We start from the raw sequence: 22,835 nt of genomic DNA, 5'->3' as shown, positions 1-22,835 counted from the left end.
ATCATGACCTGAGTCGAAGTCGGACGCTTAACTGACTGAGCCACCCAGGCCACCCCACCATTTATTCTTAAAGTACATTACAGTTAATAACAGCTTTCTTTATACACATTACTTCTGTAGCTATCATTGTTCGAGATCTGCACTGGCCAGGTTGATGGACATGAGCCACAGGTGACTTTTTAAATCTAAATTTTAATTAATTAAAATGAAATAAAATTCAGTTACTCAGTCACACTAGCCATGTTTCATTGTCTCTATATATAGGCCTGGTAGCCATTAACCACATTAGGCTATTTAATTATTTAAGACCAAATAAAATTAAAAATTCAATTCCTCAGTCACACTAGCCGCATTTCAAATATTCACTAGTCAGTTGTGACTGCCGAGTGAGACAGTGCAGATACAGAACACTTCTGTCACTACAGGAAGTACTATTGGATGATTCTGTTCCAGAAAATCTAACTTAACCTTGTTTTGGGTGGGGAGAGACTATCACATAATTCTGCCATTGTTTATAATTTTATTTGTAAGATGTATGTTTCTAAATACATTTACCTAGCCTGTCTATATGATGTAAAATATTTTAAGTATACTTTTAAAAATATACGTAAACGTTTAATTTTCTTGGTGCTTCCTAAGTGTTTAGGTGTTATAGGTAGAAACTTCTGTAATAGCAAAAATAAATGCCAAGTTTCTCTTCCCTTGTGTGGATATTTGCTGCAGTGCAACAGAAAAATTGGTACAGGAACAGGATTCTGCACTACTTAGAAAAGGCACAGCCAACATATAAGAAGAAAAAGTAACAATCTTAATATGATTCACATAGTTGAGATTCCATGATGCTAAAATTTAGGTCAATTGTACTCTCATCATCTTAAATATTAGAGAGTTTTGCTTGAAAAGGCATTTGACAATTGGAGAATCTCTCAAGTGTAAAGTTGATATTAAAAATTTGATATCACATGTTAGGATAGAAAGTGTTGTGAGTTAACTTAATAAAATGTCGAGCATATTTCCTTGACCTTTTCTTCTTTCTGAACTTATATATTCAGGTTGTGCGGAACTAAAGGAAAATTCCAGACTAACATCTCAGGACTATATTTTTGCCTTAAGTGGTTCAGGGAACTTCAGGCTTAAAGATGCAGTGTCTTGTAATGTATTCAGGTTAACTAGGACAAAGCACTCAGAGAAACGTCTTTGATCCTTGCCTGCCTAAGAATGTTCTCCTGAGTGCTTAATATAATGGTGAGGGCTATTTACTGAAGGTCACTGGTGAAGAACTGGGTTGGTTGGGTCTTGTTCAGGGGCTTTGCAGAACAGACATTTCGATACACTGAGTTCCAGACAGAGGGAGAAAGTTGTATGAGTATCAGAGAAGTGATCACCTTTTAAAAACGAGCAAAACCCCACAGAACACTGGTAGTTGTTATGTTGGTGTGATTCTGGACAATCGGATGTGTGTTTAATGTCTTTTTCACTTTCAAAAGCTATCACTGTCTTGCAAAGTTAGACAGTATTAGAGCCTCAGAGGACAGTTGTTGTTTTTTAAAGGCCTTTCCACTAGTTGGGGTGATAGGTGTACTGTTCACATAGAAAGCAAATATTCCCCCTTTTATTTCTATATTCATTTTAGATACTCTTTGCCTAAGTAGCAGCTTGTTATGAGCATGAGTATAGAAGAGACATTTTTATTCATATTTAAAGAACATCAGTAATAAAAACATTTCCCTAGCTGTGACAAAGAACAGCCTTTATTTAAGGGTTAGGTATGTCTAAGGAAGTGACTCTTGTTAAGAACTAAGGAATAAAATATAATTCATCTTATCTTGTGTAAGGAAAATTGTCCTAACTTGCATGCTGCTGAGTGCCTAATTTACATTTAAAGCTGAAGTAATGAAGCCTTTATTTTTTGCCAGAAACTCCCATTTCTCTCCCAAATATATTCTCTATCAGACAAAAAAAAAAACTCATTATTTTGCATGGTAATGTGTCTTTGCTGATGCAGAAAAGCAACATAATTTAGGATGAAGGATTAATTTAAACTTTCTTATGCGCTTTTCTGCAGATGATTAAAATTATTTCTAGGGCTCAAAAGGTGGGTTTGCAGAGCACGCCAAAAAGAATAGCTTCATCCCATTGAATTGCAAAGGAAGGTATAGTCCTTTTCTCACCAGGAGGAAGAGGTTTCTGAAAACTCATGGCTGTAGAATGTAAGCCTGAGAACTTGAGACCACATGGAAAGTATAGTCACAGGGGCTCTGAAGGTGAGAGCGGATCTATGGAATTTCTTAAGAAAGAGCAGTATTTATATGCACTTGAATAATCTCAGTGTAATACAAACAGCCCTTTAATGTATACTCTTATTTAGTAATAACGGGTACTGTATATTCATGTTCATTTACCATCCCTTGTTTAGTAGAACATTTGCTTGGTTGCAGAGCAAGCATGCGTTGAGGCATCTCTCTTCCTCTCCCATGGCTGGTTTTCTACCTAGCTGCTCAGGGCCTTCCTAGTTTTCAGACTCAAAATCTGCATGTCCCTCTCCCCAGGCCCCCCCGCCTCCACTTCTGGTTCTGAGATGCTGGCAGGGTGTAGTTGTGAGTCCCTCCCAGCTGTGCTTTGTGCTCACCTTCTTGTATTTTTCCTATGGGTTCATTCCAAAAGTCTTTATTCCTGTTCTGCCATTAGGTTTTATCTTCCTTTCCTCTTCCCTGCCCCAGCTCCGTCTTTCTCTAATTATCCCCCACGGGATTGAATCATAGTTCTTGCAGTATACTGCGTATATTCATGCGTATACTGAAACTGAATGAAATTTTTGAAGTTGCCCCAAAAATACACAGAAGTAAATTTGAGAATATGCAAACTCAATTTAATAAGGTTAGATATAGGAGATTAGTATAGTATCCTGCAAGTGCCTGTGAAACATGTACCCTCTTAAACATTCCATGTGTGTATACGCCTCACACCCAAGTACATAAATAACATTTATGCCAAGAAGAACTTTAATTGTTAAGCTACTCAAGAACTTGCAAAGCTTCCAACATAGTTGCACGTTTCTTTTGGCAAAAGCAGTCAGTCAGTGTACTTGCTGTCAGTGGCAGAACCACTCACTTACTGAGTACCACTTGGGATTTGTGAACAAATGGACGTATTTACAGCTTTTTGGAACCTAATTGGTTCCACACACAAAAACTTTCTCAGGCACTCCAGCACGGGCGTTTGAGATCATAGATAGCAGTCACCTGATAATTCCTGAAGGCAGATCTGTGCCCCCTATCTGCATTCCTTGGGCCCTGGGGGTAAGTGAATACATTTCTTGTTAAAGCCTTGATTGTGGTATTGTTTTTAAATTTATTATTGGGCTTTAGTTTGTGTTTTTGTTTTTTAGGAAAGATTGTATGCAATGACAGTATGCTACATTCTTGAAATTTTTAAAGAAGCAAACTGGAACGTTCTGATTTCCACATTGTTTTCAGAGTTCTCATCTCCTAGAAGAGCATCCAGAAGGAGTGTAGCAAATTGGGGATTATTTCGCCCTAATTTGGTATTCCCTATAGTGGGCACTTTGAGAGTTTGCCTTCTTTTTTTTTTTTTTTTTTTTTTTTTTTGAGAGTTTGCCTTCTAATTATCATTATCATAGTCAAGATTTATTGACTGCTTATTCAATAAGGAGTGGTTGGATCTCTGTACTGGTTTCAGGAGTACGTGGATAAGGCACATGAAACAGATTCCAATATTGAGGCACTCTTGTAATAGAAAATAGTGAACATACTGCAGTAGGTGATCAGAAATCAGGACGAGAACTTTTGTATTATTGGCCGGAAGGGGTTGAAGTTCAAAGTAAGACTGTGGTCATTATTCATTACCTCTTTTCTTTCAAACAGTAAAACTCTTGGGTTTCTGTGGACAAGGCTGCTTTTTAATGTCATGTTCTCCCAACAGCTGTTAAGCACCCCCCTCCCCAATACCACAGACCACATCTGTTCCCACTGTTGATTAGCTAGAGGGTGGAGAAAGAAGAGAGGCTGTAGCATGTGTAATTACCAGTAATTAATTCTTGTTGAGCCTCCTCATTTCCTTCTATTCTAACTCCACCTACCCTTCTTCCTGTCTCTGTTGTAAATTCTGTTTCATGTTGGCTACTTGTGGAAAATAATCTTGATGGGTATACAGCTGTTTTCCTAGAATTTATATTCACCTTGCAGTGAAGCTTTTCTTTTTCTTCTGGTGACAAAATCTTTTGGTAAGGCAAGGCAGATAAGAAAATCCTGAAGTAAGGGAGCATAGTTTTTGGGACTAGCTTTCCTGCTTCCTCATGTTCTCTTTCTGTTGATACTATTTCCAACTGTCAACAAATACTTACTGAGTATATTGTTTTAATGTTTATTTATTTTGAGAGAGAGAAAGAGCATGAGAGGGGGAGGGGCAGAGAGAGAGGGAGAGCAAGAGAATCCCAAGCAGGCTCCATGCTCAGCACAGAGCCCAACGTGGGCCTCCATCTCACCACCACGAGATCACAACCTGAGCCAATACCAAGAGTGGGTTGCTTCACCAACTGAGCCCCCCTACCCCGCCCCCCCGGGCACTCCTTGAATATTTTGTTTCTTAAAGGAACTATTGCAAGGCATGAGTAAGTGTGAGGGAAACAATTTTAAGCTATAGTCCCAGTCCTCGGTGTTAATGTACAATGTAATTAGAGGCCTTAAATATGTAAAGGGAAAAATAATGGCGTCAGTTACCTTAAAATAATTATGCGATAATTGTCCGGTTGTCAAGACCATAAGGTGGAAGGTAGTGTTCTTTATTTATTATAGTGTCCACTATTTTTCTTTTTCTTTGCAGTAAGGTAAGGCTAAAAGAAGTGGAAATTTGAACATTTTAGTTAATATGTAACAGTAAAAGAGATACATCATACACTTGCTCTTTGAAGAAAGCTCACAGTGTATCTTCTTCACAACCTTAAAAGCCTAGATCTTCAAGATGCAATGCCTCTTGGGAATGTGTTTTTAGGAGAATGGGGCTTCAAGGGGGAACATTTTTAAATTGCTTGTTTTTAAAATTTAAAATAAATAAAAATGTATTTGGTGTGTCAGTCAGGGCCCCAGTAGGAAAGAGATGACATTGGGATTAATAGAAAGATTTGATAAAGAGATTGTTTACCAAAATGGGGGCACAATCCCCCTGTAAATCACAAGAGAATTATGCCAACTCTGGGGTCATTTACAGTGGGGGTGTTAGATTGTCCGGTGAAAGAGGAGGAACACATACCTAACCCCAAAAAAGGGATTTGGGTGAAGAGGGCCTCATGATCCTAGGTGGATGGAATTAGCCAGTCCCTACATGCCCCCTCAGGGAAAAAAGCCAGGGACGTCGATAGCCGGTCCTCATTTCCCTCCTGATCTATACAGTGTTCTCCATTAGTCACACTCAGTTGAAAATTAGGTGATGAGGGATATAGTCCATTAGGTCAGCCTCCCCCCCACCACACCGAGAGCAGGGTGGAGAGTGCACCTAGATGTGCAGAGGAAAGCTATCTGGCATATTTGGAGACTTTATATGTTTGTCTAAACGTGGAAAAATCCATCTTAGATAATGTAGTCCTGTGCGCTAAATAATCTTGACAACCATAGGCATATGTCTGGAATCAGTATGTTTTATGGCAAATCAGTCTCCGCCCAAGCATGTGCACAGAGAATCATTGCTAGAGGTTAGAGATTCTCACCAGGGGGTCATTTTGCCCACCGTGGAAAATTTGACAGTGTCTAGAGGTGTGTTCATGTATAGGCTTTGTCATTAGGATCTGATGGAGGCTAGTGATGATGAAGGGGAAACAGTGAAGTGCCTATTCATTCTGTCAGGGTAGGTGCTCAGGTGATTGTTGAAGTGTCTCGCCTAAGCAATGACCATTATGTGAAGTGAGAAGAGACCACCAGCCTTTGAAAGAATGAATGGAGTTGAGTTCTGAGAATGAAGCTACAAGGCAGCATAGGTCTTACACATTGAACATGAGGTGGAGGGGTCGAGCCCTTAAAAGATAAAGAAGAAATGAGACCATTGTGGACATTTGGGATGTGTAGATCACAGGGTCTGCAAGAGCACAGAGTACATTTTATATTCTAAGAGATAAGCACCATGTTTTGAGCAGTACAGACTGCATATTTGTCAAGTGAATGAGTATGCTTAATCAAAATCGTAGTAACAGAAAGAAAGGCACCGGTGGGAAGGGAAGAGGTGAGATTCTTATATATTATTATTATTACAAATTATTATTACAAAGAAATTACAAAGAGAGTTAGGCTTTAAAGGACAGCTTGGCTGTGCCACTAAAACTCACTGGAGCCCAGGTTTCCAGACTTCATGTCTGTACTGGACCTTTGTTCCTCATGGTTTCTTTTTTTTTCTTTTTTTTTTTTTTTACGATAACACTAGGTAGGGACAAGGACATTTAAATGATGGGGTCAGAAACCATTCATCCCATTGCTTTTTCATCAGCACTGCCCTCCCTCCCTTTTAATATCATAGGTACTATTCCCTGCATGCACCCAGAGCTGCTTCTGTTTTCGGACTCAGCTGAAGACCGGAGCGAGCCTCCAAAGAGAAGGTTTTAATCGATCAGTCCATTGGTATGGCACTTGGTATGATTGGCTCAGTCATCCTGTTTTTACATTCCTGCAAGACAACTCTTGAGTTCTGTTCCTTTTGTTTACAGACAGTCAAAACTGCTTGGTTGGAAGTGATCACATTTATCTTTTAAGTTCCTTAAGGGCGGTCACATCTTGAAATGCCTACCATTAAGACTTGTAAACACTGGTACAAGAATGTCTGCAGTCCAACTTTATAGCTAGTCTTTTCGATTTTTTAAAAACAGCTGTATTGCTACTAATTTCACAAACACGCTTTGCTCTCTCATAATGAACTTAAGAGGCACCACAGTTCTCTCTTTTCCCCACTTCCTACATCTCAACCTTTAGCGTGTCCTGATTCTACTTCCCATCCCGCCCTGCTGCTACCACCTTTTCCCATGCCCGTAGCATCACTCCTCTCGACTGGCGCTTCTCCTCTTTGCTCCCCACAACCCATTGTCCGTGTCTGCGGGGTTGTTTGAAAATGAGATCATGTCCTTCCCTTGGTCTCATCCCAGCACCTGTAAGGATACTTTTCATCTAGTAGAAAGTCAATATGTGTTGACTAAACAAACTATAAAAGTTATTGTGATGGGTCAGATTCCTTGCAGCCAGCCAGCAAACTCACCAACCTTTAGACCCACCTAATCGAAACTACACATTGTCTCTGTAACGATAATAGTAGTGCTCACAGATTTGTTAAGGCTCATCTTTTGTCTTCGTCCCCTCACCTGTGACTGATGGTTGACACTCTTTCTTAGGATGATCAGCAAAGGGTTTGTAAGTGGTGCTGGAGCCAGCCAAACAGGTTGCTCCTCTTTGGCAGCCTCTTGGATAAATCAAGAGAAGCCATGGTTATGAAATACACCAGGTAACTGCTTAGATTGTTTGAGGACTGATGTAATGTAATTATGAAATCACTACAAGTTCTGTGAGGGAGGCTAATTTTTTTGAGACCATGACCCATTGAGGATTGGGTGATAGTTGTGGATTCTTTGCCCAGAAAAAATAGGTATGTATACATGAATACAGAATTTTGTCGTCCATTAAGGGTGGGTTCCTAGACTGAGCTGTAGCTCATAGCAGGAGTATGTGTATTTTGAAAATGCATCTTCAAAATTAGGTTGTTAGATTGAGGGTAGGTTAAAACCTCTATTTTTGAACTATAAGCTACAGGAAGTAATGTAAAATATGGGCACATGGGGATATTACAGAAAAGAGTTGATTTCTTTTTTTCTGTGTACTTAATTGGCATCGTAGCAGAATCTTAAGGGGTAGGGAATTGTGAGGTGTGATGTTTTTGTTTATCAAACAAAACCAATGGAGGGATATTGGCTGATGGGGCCTTATTATTCTGTTGAGGAGGCAGAGGCACATGGAAGGTGAAGCCCTCATGGCTGCAGGCTTCGTGCCTGTGAATCTGAAGTGTGCCCTGGACACAGACCCACTGAGCCTCCGTGGGCTCAGCAGCCAGTGGGTGAGGAACAGAGGGTGCAAGCACATGGGTATACGGCACAGCACAGGAGGAGAGGAATTTCTTCGGCGTCTGTCTCGGTTGAACCCAGTGCCCCCCGCAGCAGCCCCCCTTTTTTGGCCTTTTTCCCCTGTTTTAGTTTGTCTTGGTATCTCCATTAAGCACACAACCGAAGAAAACAGATTATCCTCTTGGCTAAAAGTTCTTGCGAAAACTTCACAATTTTTTTATTTAATTCCATCTCCTTTGGAGTTCAGGAAAGCTCTTAGTTCTGAACTTACTGTCATGGCTTTTGGCATTCCTGATGTTTTCACAGTCTCAAGCTGGCTGGTTTCTGGTAAGTCGCAAAAGCAGAAGGTATTTTGTCCAGCTACCTAAGCAATAAAAACAAGTATGTAATGCTGTAGTACCAGAGTTGTCGGGTTTTTTTTTTCTCCTGCACAATATATTAACTAAGCAAAAAATTTAAAAGAACAAAGACAATAAATGTAATGTTTGTTAGTGGTAGTTTGAGATATTTCAGGAGAGATGAGATGTGAAGAAAAGCAATGGCCATATTTAGAAAGCTGCCTCAAACCCAAGAGTATCTATTGAAGTAAACTTGATGACAGACTTTTTTCCTCTTCATGAATCATTGTATTCCTATAAAAGCGAAAATTCCTCTTCATCTAAACAAACGGCTTCCACATCTGTTTTCTTGGTTTCTCAAAAGGGTGTCTTCGGCTTGCATTTTTTTTTAAGTGTTTATCTGTTTAAAATGAAATATCGTCAAAAGCAGTTTATACATCAAAATCCAAGTTGGTCTTCAGCTTCTGAGAATTAGTCAAGAATGATCTGGTGGTAATGGTGGTGGTAAAGGGGGAAAAAGAGAACACATTTTGTATTCTGCATAGGTAAGTTCTCTTTAACCATACTCTCTAAGTTTTGTGGATTCATATTTAATTTTTACATGCTCTCTTGGTTCTGGGGACTGATTAAGTAGGTCACTTTGGCATTGGCAGCACATCCCAATATTTTAATGCTCTGGGCTCAGAGTTCTGAAAATAAGTGTTTTCCAAATTAGTAGCAGGGGAATTCATTTGTTTTAGTCCCATTGACTAAGAACTGACCTATAGTTAGATCTGTTCTTTAATCCCGTAATCAGTCCCGCCCCCCGTCATGTCACTCAGAGAAACACACACACTCCTGACCAGTTTGTCAACTGCCCTACGCGCTTTTCTGAAGCTCTCGTTCGGTTCGCAGGCTCTTGTGAGTCTGCACACCCCTCAGAGGTTTGGGTTTTATCTTTTTTAATCTTTCGTCTCTTCTTGTGTGACAGGCCACCATGCCCTTGAGCCCATCCTGCCTTTTCAAAATAAAGACCGAGAAGCAGCTGAAGCGGCGGCTCTTGTGCAGCTGCCAGGAATGTGATCTTGATCCGGGCACCCGCGCGCCGGTGGTGTGCGGCTGGTCGCAGCCGTGCCGTTGGCAGTCACAGGGCTTAAGAGGGGGAGGGCAGAGGCGGTTGTCTTTGAGGAAAGGAAGATCTCGTTTTGTGTGTGAAAGCCAAGGAGAAGGGCTGTAGGTCGGCACATGGGGCCCTACTGCCCGGCACAGGGCTCCTGGCCATTGAGCGCCCGGTGGAATTTCTGGGCTCCGATCGAGGCGGTTTTCTTTCAGGAGTTTGTGCGAGCCTCCTTCCGCCCCCTGGCCTACAGCTGTCTGTTCTGTCACAACAGTAGCTTGCTCTGAGGTCAAAGGTACATGAGAACCGTGAGACATTTGATGTTATCAAAACCAAATTAGCAACCAAGGCAATTAATTTAATCACTTATGACTTAGTTTCTCTCAGAGAGTGTGAAGAATGTTATTTGGAAACAGAGGAACCCCTCCTCCGTAGCTCTTTTTTTTTTTTTTTTTTTTAACTGGACAAGTATGAGTCAGAACTGCTCACAAATGGCCCCAAACTCTCCGTAAGAGTGGCACAACTCCTTCCCCCTCCCGGATGCAGGAGAGAGGCAGGGAAAGGACAGCTATGCCCGAGCTTGGAGGAGCCTCTTGTGAAGTGAATTGATTGACGGTCAGTCTTCTGTGGAGCCTATCCCCACCTCAAGGAGGGGAGCCACTGCCTTTGGCTGTTGTGGCTGCTCGAGAAAAGGCAAGGTGCTCCCCTCTTCTTTGACCTTGTTTGGAGGGCTGATACAATTATTTGTATTAGGCGCTAGCCACCTGTTGGGATCAGTCTCGTTAAAGGTCAGTGTGTGGTGCCTGGCTGTCTGTGGCAGCCTGCGTCACATTTGCCGGTGTCCGCTGGTTCGTGTGACACCTGCCAATTGTGACAGCAAGAATGGAGATCTGAGAGCTGAAAGGGAAAGGAAGGTTCTGGAGGAGGAATGAGGAATCGAGGGACCCACGGAGCCCATTTACTGTGGTTTGGGTGCTGGTGTGCCTTGTCTCCCTTTTCCCCTGCTGTCCCTTGGTGAGCTCTGCCCTCTGTTCCGATGGGTTCTGTCTGCATCCTGACATTGCTATGATTTACTCATTTATGGCATCTCTGTTTCTTATTCATTTATGGCATTGCGTTTCTTGTAGCCAAAGCTTCTCACGTCTCCTCCGTTGAGCACCTTACCTTCCGTCTGCCTCCCTGGCATCTTCATTCACGTGTCCACAGGCATAGTGCATTCATCAATTCCAAAACTGCTCTTAAGGTTCTGCTCCCCAGCCCGTTCCCCTTCCCGGATTCCCGGTCTCAGTGAGTGACAGGCACTGTCTCCCCAGTTGTTAAGCCAGGAACGTTGGTATCATACCTGACTCCTCTACCCCTTCCTCATGCCCCAAATCCAGTCAGGTGGTGAGTCCTGTAGATTCCACTTCCTGAATGCCCGCGAGTCTCTCCGTTGCAACAGCTATTATGCTGTGTAAGCTTCGTTACTTCCCCCTGGACGCCACCCCCCCACCCCCGGCTGATACGTATTCTCCACGTGTTTTATAGCTAGAGAGACTTCTTTAACTTGTCAATCTGGTGGTGGCACTCCCCAGTTTAAAGTTGTTAACGTGGCTTACAAGGCCCTTCGCAGTTGGGCCTCTCTCCTGCCTTCTCCCTACTTTCTTGAGCATTCTAGCCTTAGCCATATTTTTATTTGCTTTCTTTTACAAAAAAAACCTTAAAATTGTGTAAAGTTTAATGTTGTTTAATCACCATTGAGTTTCTCTTTGTCCTTGGGATCCTCACCAACACTCTTCCCCCATCTTCCTTTGCCTCTTAGGCCCTAATAAGGAGCCCCTACTAAGGGTGTGTGTGTGTGTATGTGTGTGTGTGTGTATGTATGTTTTCCCAGTCACATATTTGGTTCTCTGCTCCGCTAGATGTTACACGCTAGACAGGGAAGACATTGTATGGGAATCATTTGCTTTTGTGTTCCATTACACCTAGGACACGAGAAGTACTCGGTAAATACTTGGTAAGTGAATGAATCAGTTCCTTTTTGAGATTGTAAATGATGAGAAAATTACTGTGCTTCCTACAATTCATATCACATTCTTGAGCCTTGGCCACATTAGAGAGAGGCTGTACAATGACGTCCACAAGGAAAGGTGCTTTTCTTTTTTTTTAAAGTCATAAGGAGCCAAATCTTGTATAGTCTTTGTGTTGATTTGTTATCTCCGTCATATTCTGCACCTCCATCCTAAATGACTTCTAAACCTGATACCCGTTGATTTCGGAATTTCTCTGTATTCTTCCTGGAGAAAAATAGAAGCTGATGGGATAGGAGGAAGAGTGATGGGTATATGAGAAAGCGTTATTTGATTGATCCTTAAATATGTTTATTCTAGAGGCATGCCTGAACATGTGTCTGTAACACATGTGTCTCTGGAGAAGTGAACACAGTTATGTTTCCCTAAAACTAGACTATCTTTCTGTGAGAAGATTTTTTTCATTGAAGCAGGAACCCTCCATACTTTAATCATAGGTAGCTCCTAGGATCTGTTTTCTGAACTGCTAATAAACAGGAGGGCAAAGGATAGCGTTTGCTAAAATAATAAATAATAGTTTTTTCTAAGAGAGCATATGGCAAGTACAGGCAGTATCGAATCAAAATGTCGTATTTATTTTTGGTACTGAGCTAGGGAGTTGCCCCCCATCCCACGTGTTGGGTTTAAAAAGTTCTGCCTCTGACCTTCCCAGAGCAGAGAGTAATGATGAACTGTGCCATGACATCTTGTCACACACCAATCGTAAAAAGGAGCTTTCCAGAAATTAAAAATGCTTCCATGAAAATAAGGACAGTAACACCTTGGCCACCCTCTTAGCTTCAAGTTGTCCGCCAGACCACCACCTAGCTGTTCTGCCAGGGTTGAGCTTTAGGCCAGGTACTAAGTAACGATAAGTGAAAACCTGGTAAATTTTCCATTTGTGGGGGCTGGGAGCACAAAGTTTTCTAGTCACATATTCCCATGACCTCACTTATAACGAAAATGTTGCAGATTCTAGAAAATGCTAATGTCCTTTTTAGCTGTAAGTATTATCTTGATTGCAGTGCTTCAGAATTGCCCAACTTCATTATCTGAGCATAGCCAGCCTGACGCCTTCTTCTCAAATAGACAATTATGATCAATTAAGCACTTTCAGGCCTTATAGAATACTTAATTTTATTAGTCAATTATTTGTGCTTTGAAAGAGTTAATGGTAGTTACCCAAGCCATTATTAGAAATTAGTATGTCCCAAAATAGAAAGGCTATTTCCTTTGTGTATGGCACTGCAGTGGAAAATGCCAAGCATAGTTTTTACTGAGTTAAAGGGTGAGGGAAGGCGGAGTGGGGGAGAAAGTTACATGTAAATCATTTAGCCATTAACCTAATGGGTGGATTTATAAATCCTATTACTATAAGCCCTTTTCATTTCCACTGAGGCCTGGTGCATGCTTGATCCCACTAATGTAAAATTCATTCCGTCTAAGTGATTACTGAAGTAAGACACTTTGAGTCAATTTTAATCAGGGTGTGTGAAACTTGCCTGAGCGCCGATGTTCACTAAAGCGCGGACATAGTTTGGCCGTGTCTTAATTAGCCTCCCAGATGAGTTATGTGAGGAGTCAATCAGGCAACCAAATCTGAGCCTTTTGACGTGTCCGTGTTTTCTTGTGAGGGAAATAACACTGGTAGGGGCTGAAAATACCCAGCTCCAAAGCGGGAGGCAAAGACCTTTGTGTAGGGGTGTTTCTAGTCTCATGGACATTATGTGAATTCTGAGAAATCTGAAAGCTCGACTCTTCCAGCTAATTGGAGCATCTTCAGCGGTACTTAAATTTAAATGAATCACAGTTTCAAATCTGATGGAATGTGGACCCTCTTCCTAGAAAAACGCATGTAAGCACGCATTCAAATTTTTCCTTATGGTTTCAAGAATGTTCACATTTCTTGACCTTAGGTTAATATCTCCTGCTCCAAGTTTCAACCTTGGTGTCTTAGGGTTTGGGTATTTTTTGGAGATGTAATATTTAAGAGTGTAGGCTCACACTTGAACTCTTGTGTCAGTGAGTAGATTTAGCTCAAGTGTGCTTTAAAGCCAGCTCTGCACACTCTCCAGGGTCCTGTGTCAGAGATAATCCCAAGTATGGCAGTCATGCACAGAAGTTCAAGTGAAGCCTAGGGGACATGAGTTTCTGAACTGGATGGAGGTTGGTGTGGAGGAGGAACAGAGAGTAAGAATGTTGTGAAAGGAAGTTTTATTTAAAGGTGAAAACAGTTTTTTAAAAGTCAAACTTTTTTTTTTTTTTTTAAGTCCACAAGAGGAATAAATCAGGGCAAGAAATGAGAAGAGAAGGGAGAAGTTCACTTTCCATTTCACACAGTGCCACAGACCATAGTATTTTAAGTTTTTAAGTCAATATTAGAGCCTTGACACATTTTAGGGCAGTAATCGAGAGATACTCATAAATATTATAAATATATGTGTTAGGGAGGAGAAACCTTTCAGAAAGCTTTGTTTATTCAGTGTGTTTTATATTCTTTACACATGAGCTATTGGAACGTCTAGGTTGTAAATTATGGATTTAAAAGAAAATCAGTTTATCTGGAAAGAGTCGTGTAGGAGAGTTACACTTTTAGTCAAGTTTATATTTAATGGGGCTTTATCATTGGGGTAGAAATTCATTTCTCATGAGTGAATATTTGTTTATCTAACATGCATTGTGCTTGAAGGTGGGGTTAAAACGGATTCACTTTTCACTTCTTGCACGGAAAGAGCTAGCTTTTAAACAATTTTTTAAAGTTTGTTTGTTTATTTATTTAGAGCGTGCACAAGGAGGGCAGGGGCAGAGAGAGAGAGAGACAGAGGGAGAGAGAGAATCCCAAGTAGGCTCCTCTGTCAGTGCAGAGCCCAACACTGGGCTGGAACCTATGAACTGTGAGATCATGACCTGTGCCGATACCTAGAGCTAGACGCTCAGCCAACTTGAGCCACCCAGGAGCCCCTGAAAGAGCTAGCTTTTATAATTTTTTGTAATGTTTATTGAATTTTGAGAGAGAGAGAGAGCCAGCACGAGTAGGGTAGGGGCACAGAGAGAAAGAGGGAGAGACAGAATCTGAAGCAGGCTCCAGGCTCTGAGCTGTCAGCACGGAACCTGATGCGCGGCTCGAAACCGAAGACTGTGAGATCATAACCTGAGCCGAAGTTGGCTGCTTAACCATCTGAGCCACGCAAGCACCCCAAAAGAGTTAGCTTTTAAATGCATACTGTGTATGGGTTTAATTGCCACTTACTGCAACTACCTTTAGGGTCCATTTGTTGTGGAGATGGATTTATCAGTTCATTGCTTTGCTCTTCTCATGTTAGACCACCTGGGTTTGCCTCCTTTTATTAGAACATAAAAGATAAATGTTTATTGCATCCCTGTGCCAGGCATTGTGTGAGGTTTAATCGCTAAGACATGATCTCTGTTTATAATTTGCTTATAGTGTCTTACTTACCTTTGTATTAGAGCGGTGTGCTCTGGGTATACACAGAGGACTTTGAGGGCTAAATTGGACTAATAATGTACTCCTTAATTTCATTTAGTTGGGGAGGCCAGAGAGGCTTCTCTGATGGTGTGAAGTTCCTTGTAAAATAAGTAGACATTTAAGTGATAATAATACGTAATGTTTATAAGCACTTATGTACCAGGAACTGTAGAAAATAGTTTACATATGTTACATTTAATGTTCACAGTAGCCATCTTGTAGGGAAGCTGTGGTTATCATCTCCATTTTACAGTCAAGAGTTGGAGGCACAGAGAGGTTATATTGTGTGCCTGAGGTCACACAGCTTTTAAGTAGTACTGTTAGGTTTTGAACTTATAAGTAGCCTGTATCAGTCAGCATTCTGCAGAGAACCAGAATCATTTTGGTGGGGGGGGGGGGGTGTGGAGGGTGTGGGAGGGGAGAGTGATTGATTGATTAATTGAATGATTGATTTTAAGGAATTGGCTCATGTGATTGTAGGGGATGGCAAGATTGAACTCTCAGGGCAGGTGAGCAGGCTGGAAACCCAAACACACAGCACCTGAGTTGATGTTTCGGCTTCAGTCTGAAATCTGCAGCTTCTTCAGGGGACTTCGTTCTTTATTCTCTTAAGGCCTTGAAGTTGATTGGGTGAGGTCCACCCACGTTATGGTGGGGGGTAATCGGCTTACTCAAGGTCTGCTGATTTAAATATTGGTCTCATGTAAAAACAAAACAAAAGAACAAAAACAAGAAAGCCTTCTAGACTTATGTTTGACCACATAACTGGTTATCACTGGCCTAGCCAAGTTGACACATAAAATTAACCATTACACAGCCTAACTTCTGAACCCACACTTTGGACCAGTGTGGAGAAACAGCATGTGAAAAGCACAGAAGCAAGAAAAGAGCATGGCTCATCCATGGAACTCAAAATATTTCAGGAAGGTTGACTTGAAGTATGCATGTGGGAAGCATTCGAAGATGAAGTCAGCTTCAAGTACATCATGAGTCTTGGGTCAAGCTAAGGGATTTGAATTTCATTGCAAAGAGTGCATTTGAAAAAGAACACTGGAAAAGTGTGAAGAATGAGTTGAAAGGTCGTGAAGCTGGAGACAAGGTAGTCTGAGTGGTGAGGGCCAGAAGGAGGGAGTGCACATTGGCAGGAAGCCACCCTGGAAAGACAGAGTCTTATGTGAGACTTGTTCGTTGGATTAGAAAGGAAGTCAGCCCTTTGTTTCAGTTCGAGGCTCTTGGAGGGGCCATTTCTCATGTTTGGAGCTGGGGAGGGTTTGGAGAAGATGGATGCAGTTTAGGAATGAATGCTTGTGGGACAGACGGTGGAAAATGGGCTTGGAGAGAGAAAGTGTTATTCAACCAGGGGCAATTTTGTCCCCCAGGAGACATTTGGCAATATCTGGAGATAATTTTGGCTGTCACAGCTGGAGAGAGAGAGAGCACTTGGGTGCGCGCATGCATGCTACTTACATCTAGTGGGTAGAGGCCGGGGACAGCCCCCCGTGACAAAAAGTTCTCCAGCCTAAAATGTCAATCAGTAGTGCTGAGGTTGAGAAACCCTGATGTATATATGTGTATGTGTGTGTATTCTCCTGAGCAAGAGGGGGAGATATCAGCAGAGGGTGTCAAATATTTTATATATTGTACATATACCCACCCGGTTATGCTAAGTGCATAAAGCTATATGCAGAGAACTTGTCAGAACCTGTATATTTCTAGTTATTTTACAACCACATAGCCTTCAAAAGTAACCTAGGATATGATATATTCTTGTAATGCTGATGGTCTTTGTTGGACATATTAGTGCCTCCTTTCCCAATACTAAAGAAATGAATATGGGGGCGCCTGGTTGGCTCAGTCGGCTGAGCGTCTCACTTCGGCTCAGGTCATGATCTCACACTCCGTGAGTTTGAGCCCTGCATTGGGCTCTGTGCTGACAGCTCGGAGCCTGGAGCCTGCTTCAGATTCTGTGTCTCCCTTTCTCTCTGCCCCTCCCCTGCTCATGCTCTGTCTCTGTCTCTGTCTCAAAAATAAATTAAAAAAAAAAATTAAAAAAATTAAAAAAAAAAAAAAAGAAATGAATATGGTTGAAAGACAAAACAACCAGATAGAAGGAAGAGGTATTTTTACATGTCAAACTTGGATTCTAGATTTTTACATCTGGGAGGAATCCCAGCCTCTTCATTTTAGAAATGAGGAATCTAAGATCTAGAGAGAAAACTCAGATTGTTTCTAAATCACTTAGCTACTAATTGGCAGTTTAGACCACTACTCACATTTCAGACCCCCAACTTTTTTTTTGAGAGAGAGAGAGCGCAAGTAGGAAAGGGGCAAAGAAAGAGAGGGAGAGAGAGAACCCCAAGCACCGCTAGTGCAGAACCTGATGTGGGGCTCGAACTCACGAGTCGCAAGATCATGACCTGAGCTGAAGTCGGACCCTTAACCAGCTGAGCCCCCCAGGTGCTCCAACCCCCAACTTTTTTCTCAACTTGTATTTGTATAATGTTTTATCTTTGCTAACCACGTTTTCAGCACAGATTTCTTATTCCCATCTACCTCAGGGACCTGGGTGGTAGTTTTAATCCCAGTTTCACAGAAGGTAAAACTCCGGTTTTAAGGTAATAAGGAAGGAACCCAGTGTGACAGGAATGTTAGGTGGTGAAGACAGAAAGTAGGGTGCTTATTAAATCCATAGCCTATGCTCCTTGAACATCTTATAGAGAAGACACACATCTAGGAATAACAGGTAAAAGGAAAATAAGAAAAAGACAGTCAAATATAATGAGGATGAAATACATGTTTGCCAAGTGGGAGAACTGAGTATCACAGAGTCCTGCTTGGAAATTGCTGAAATTGGGACTAGGAAAGCTTACATAATGGTTGGATTACCACATATCATAATATTTATATTTCTTCTACTCTTCTTTTCCCTATCCTTCAAAACCATTCATTTTGCTACCCCTCTTATGCTAATGTATTTTTTTAAAAAGCCTTTCCAGTTTATTTCTAATTTTATGTCATCAGTAACAGAAGAATCCTAAAGCCATTGAGATTTCAGTTGTCATTCTCTTCATGCATTATTTGTTTAGGATTTGACCTTTCCCAACATTTTCTTAACTTGTAAGATTTCTGTTGAGTGTCTGCAGCGTCGACCATCATCTGTCATCAAAGTGGGTTTCTTGTTAGTAGATATCACTGTGATGGACCTGTGCTTTTGGAAAAGGAGCTTGAAACTTGGTTTTTAACTGTGGAAAAGTGGTGTTTTCTTGCTCCTCTGTAGCATTAATAAGCACAGTGTTAGTCTGTAATAGCATCTGAAACCATTTTGTAACCTTTAAATGCATTGCCAGACACACGTGTTCCGTCCTGGCAGAAAGTAAGGAGCCCAGCTTTATCCTGACCTTGTTAGGGGAACCTGTAAATACACACGTCAGTAGTAGTTGGGCTTAGGGTTGCTGCTGCTGTCAAACCCGGCATCATAAACCTGCTCTTTCTGCTTAGTAAACCACATCGTGGGTGTGTTCCTGAATACATTATTTTTTTTAGAAAAGTTTTTTAAAATGCACTTTACATTTCCTTTTAGTCCCCACTACCCTCCACCAGCCTTCAGAGGCTCAGATTGGGGTTAAAATACTTTTTCGTATTATTTTAATTATTGCTCTCCCCACCCCCAGCCCCACTCCTTTCCTGTTTCCCCCTCCTCTTTTCCCCTAACGGCACTGTTCTGCAAAGCCTGCAATGATTGATATGATGGCAGTGCTGTCATTCTTTTTAACCAAAAAAAAGTCATTTTTGTTCTAGTTATTTTAATAGAGTCCCATTAAAGATGTATTGCTGACTGAAATATCGGCATGAAGGGCTCTCACTGAGCTGAGCCCAGGAATTAAGAAGTCAGGAAATCGGCTGCTGCATTGCAAGAGAGCCTTGTGTGACACCGAATCTCCTGATTGGGGAGATCATTACTGCTATTATGACTCGACTTGCGTAGGAATTTTAAATTCCATCTGAATGTCAGTAATAACCCTCTTAGCAAATTATCCTGAATAAAATCACGAAGGCATTTTATATAATAGGTGTTGAATTACTGGATAGATTTGCTAATTAAATACTCTTTGTTCTGCTGCAGTTGACATTACAGGGTAAGATCTTGAACAATTATTCTCAACAGCTGTACTTTGTTAAGGGAAAAATTAACCACAAAGTTTATTTTTTTACACTTGAAGTTGGCAGATTTTTGAAATGTGCTTGAAAAAATTCCATCATCCAATTGGTAATGAGTAGATAAATATGCAGGTGTTGCTGTGAAATCAGATAACTGCAGACTGCCTTATTAATGAATTTAGCAAGCCTTTATAGCCCTGTTTCCTAGCTGTTGGCACTTAGAAAATGATTTTCTGTCAGAATGGGGAGCTTTAATATTAGGCTTGTCAATTTGAAGTGAACTTACGAACGGACATCTTGTAATCACTGTACCTTGTGTCCAGTAGACTTTTCTTGATACTTGTGGCTTCTTTTAGAAATGAATTTCCTTAATGGGGGAAATACCCGTGATGTATATAAATTTTTGACTGTTGGCTTCCCGAACATTCATGTGGTATGGGCTTTTTAACAAGGCAATGAAACATGCTGAAAAGAAAATGAGACGTAAGGTCCTGTTTCTAGATCAAGCTGTTGCCTATTTCTGTTACTTTGGGTAAGATGGTAGAGCCTAATTTTACTCAACTGTAAAATGGGATTAATAATACTGCCCACTCCTTAGGATTAGTCATTCAGCATTTTACAAATATTCAGTAATAGCCACTGTGCACCAGGACCTCTGCTAGATACTAAGAGTTTGGTAGCCCACAGGGCACCTAACAGCTGAGCCCTCCCAGTGAACAGTTTGAATCAAGGGTGGCTTTCTGGTCATCCTCGTTAGCGCTTGGACAAGCATAAGTCTGGACAGGGCACTTTGGTACCCACCATCCAGAAGTGCTTAGTGAAGAAGCATGAAAAGTCAGGCTCAGCCCGGTTGCGGGTCTCCTATTGAATGGACTGAAGAGTTGATGAGCTGTGGTTAAGGACCTTGAGCCTGAGATGGAGCTCAGGTCCACTGAAAAGCTACTGTTGAGGTCCCTTGGAAAGATGGTGATAAAACTACCCTCAGAAATTGGTATAACGTCGGTTGAGAGCTATTTGGCTATCTTTATAAAAAATTTGAACCGATATAACCTTTGACCCAGTAAGTCTTACAGGAGTTTATCTTGTTACTGGCAGGTTACATGTGTATAAGGATTATTTGTTGAAGTGTGGTTATAAAGGTAAAGATCAGAAACAACCTACGTGTTTATTACTAGAGCACTAGTTAAATCATCGATTGACACTGTATAGTTGTTAAAAAAGAATAAGGCAGGTCTTTATGTGTAGATGAATAATCTCTAAGATAAAGTATTAGGGTGAAAACAAAGCAGTTACGGTATAGTCTTTATATTTTGCTTAGTTTTCTTTCTTTTTTTTTTTTTATTTTTTATTTTTTTACGCTTATTTATTTTTGAGAGAGGGAGAGAGAGCATGAGTGGGGGAGGGACAGAGAAAGAGGGAGACACAGAATCGGAAGCAGGCTCCGGGCTCTGAGCGCTCAGCTCAGAGCCTGACGCGGGGCTTGAACTCACAGACTGTGAGATCATGACCCGAGCCAAAGTCGGACGCCTAACCGATGGAGCCACCCAGGCGCCCCTTTTGCTTAGTTTTCTACCATTTTTTGTACAAAAGATCCAACAAGAGGTTTCTGCCACCAAAGAGAAAATTGTTTTGGTAGCAGCCCTCAGATTGTGCTTGGAAATGGTTGTGAGTTGGTGGCTGGAGAGAATAGAGGCGGTTGATGGAGGATGAAGGTTGCCACTACACGTTGAAGGTACGCTCAAGGACAACATAGTAGGTTTCGTTCATGGTGTGAAAGAAGAGTAGAGGAAATTGCTTACTACATATGTGGAGTTTCAGTGAAAGGTTGACGGATGGTGTCTGTGGTATTTTTACTTAGGTACTGGTTACCTTATAGAGCTGTCCTTTGTGATGAGGAAGGCTAAGCTTAGTGTGGTGGGAGGGGCGGAGGGTGAAGAGAACTTGTGATGAGCAGTTCTGTCCTCACGATGATTAAGTTGGTTGATCTCGTTATTGCCCTCTTCCCAAAGGAATTGTCATATGTTCTCCCACAGTGCATTTCTCTGCAATTTAAATGTTTAAAAAAGAAGGTGAAGTGGAGGAGTGTGAATGTTTTTTAGGAGTTAACTGAATTTCAGAAAAGTAATTGGGATTACTATGAGAACTGTCAGTCAACTAGCAAACAGTGTTTCGAGTACCTGTTACATGTGAAGCCTGGAGCTAGGCACACACATGTGCTCTGGCCTCCAGGAGCTTGTGGACTAGTTAGGGAGGGGACAAACTGTCAACTAAAAACTTTTCAGAAGGGCATTATCATGATTATCTTAGGCCAGTGGTCCTTAGCCTGGCCTGCAACATAAATACCTGAAGAGCTTTTTCCAGAACATTGTGAGGGCCAGGTATTGGTGTTTGTCTGTTTGTTTGTTTTTATGGCTCCCCAGGTGATTCCACCGTACAGCCAGTGTTAAAACCATCGATTAGGGGCGCCCAGGTGACTCAGTCAGTTAAGGGTCCGACTTCAGCTCAGGTCATGGTCTCATGTTTTGTGAGTTCGAGCCCCAGGTTGAGCTCTGTGGTGACAGTGTGGAGCCTGCTGGGGATTCTCTCTCTTCCTCTCTCTTTGCTTCTCCCCCATTTGCTCTCTCAAATATAAATAAATGTTTAAAAAAAGAAAACCTTGATTAGCCTGATCCATATTCATCACCACCCACCACCCCCAGGACAGAGGAAGGGCTTTCTTCCCTAAGAACAAAGGACAGTGAATGCCTGAGCAAAATTAGACTGTAATAAAGGGCAGGAAGCAGTGGAAATGGAAAGTCAGGGGTAGATGTGAAAGATAATTCTAAGTTCAGGGTTTATAGGGCTCTATAATACATGTTTCCAGTTTGCAGCTATATGGGCCAATGGACAGAACTATCTACAGATACTATGTAGATGTTTGTCTTTATTCATTGAATACTTACTGAGCCCTGCCTCTGGCCTGGGCACTGTGCTAACTCCAGAGAATATGTGAAGGTCTACTCTCTGTCTTTAAAAACTTTACAATCGAGAGAAGAAATTTAAATCTACTGTGTATATATCTTTTTCACTTTTTTTTTTCATTTTGTAAGTTTATTTATTTTGAGAGCGAGAGAGAGCATGATTAGAGGAGGGGCAGATAGAGAATCCCAAGCAAGCTCCATGCCTCCAGTGCAGAGCCCAACATGGGGCTTGATCTCACAACCGTGAGATCATGACCCAAGCAAAAATCAAGAGTCTGGATGCTTAACCAACTGAGCCACCCAGGCTCCCCCCCTTTTTTTCCACTAATTTTTAACATTCTGGGTAAGAATTGCCAGATTTGAAATGCTCTGTGAAGCTTTTTTTTTTTTAAGCCACATAGTTACATTTAAATATTAATAATGAGAATTAGTTTACCTCTTTGCCTTATCATAATGGGATGTTTTTATTACACGTGTTTATTAAAGATAGACCTTAAGTAGATTTTTACAGTAGATCTACTTACATATCTCTGGCTGTGAATCAGCATAGAGGCCACCTTACTTTTAGATTATGTTGATATTACTGTTATTTTGAGGGTTGTGGTTGGAAAACCATCAAGAGCTTTAAAATGTATGACCAG

The 22,835-nt window shown here is 41.3% G+C and overlaps 1 protein-coding gene across 2 annotated transcripts in view; it reads left to right on the top strand.

Annotated features, from left to right (window-relative positions):
• Positions 1 to 22,835, top strand: part of POLA1 (DNA polymerase alpha 1, catalytic subunit) — a 300,188-nt gene that overhangs the window by 93,642 nt on the left and 183,711 nt on the right. The window lies entirely within an intron of this gene.

This window comes from Panthera pardus, unplaced genomic scaffold, assembly GCF_024362965.1.
Source record: "Panthera pardus isolate Hobbes unplaced genomic scaffold, ASM2436296v1 HiC_scaffold_27, whole genome shotgun sequence".
NCBI classification, from domain to species: Eukaryota; Metazoa; Chordata; class Mammalia; order Carnivora; family Felidae; genus Panthera; species Panthera pardus.
The sequence above is the reverse complement of the archived record's forward strand: the minus strand, read 5'-3'. Positions and strand labels throughout refer to the sequence as shown.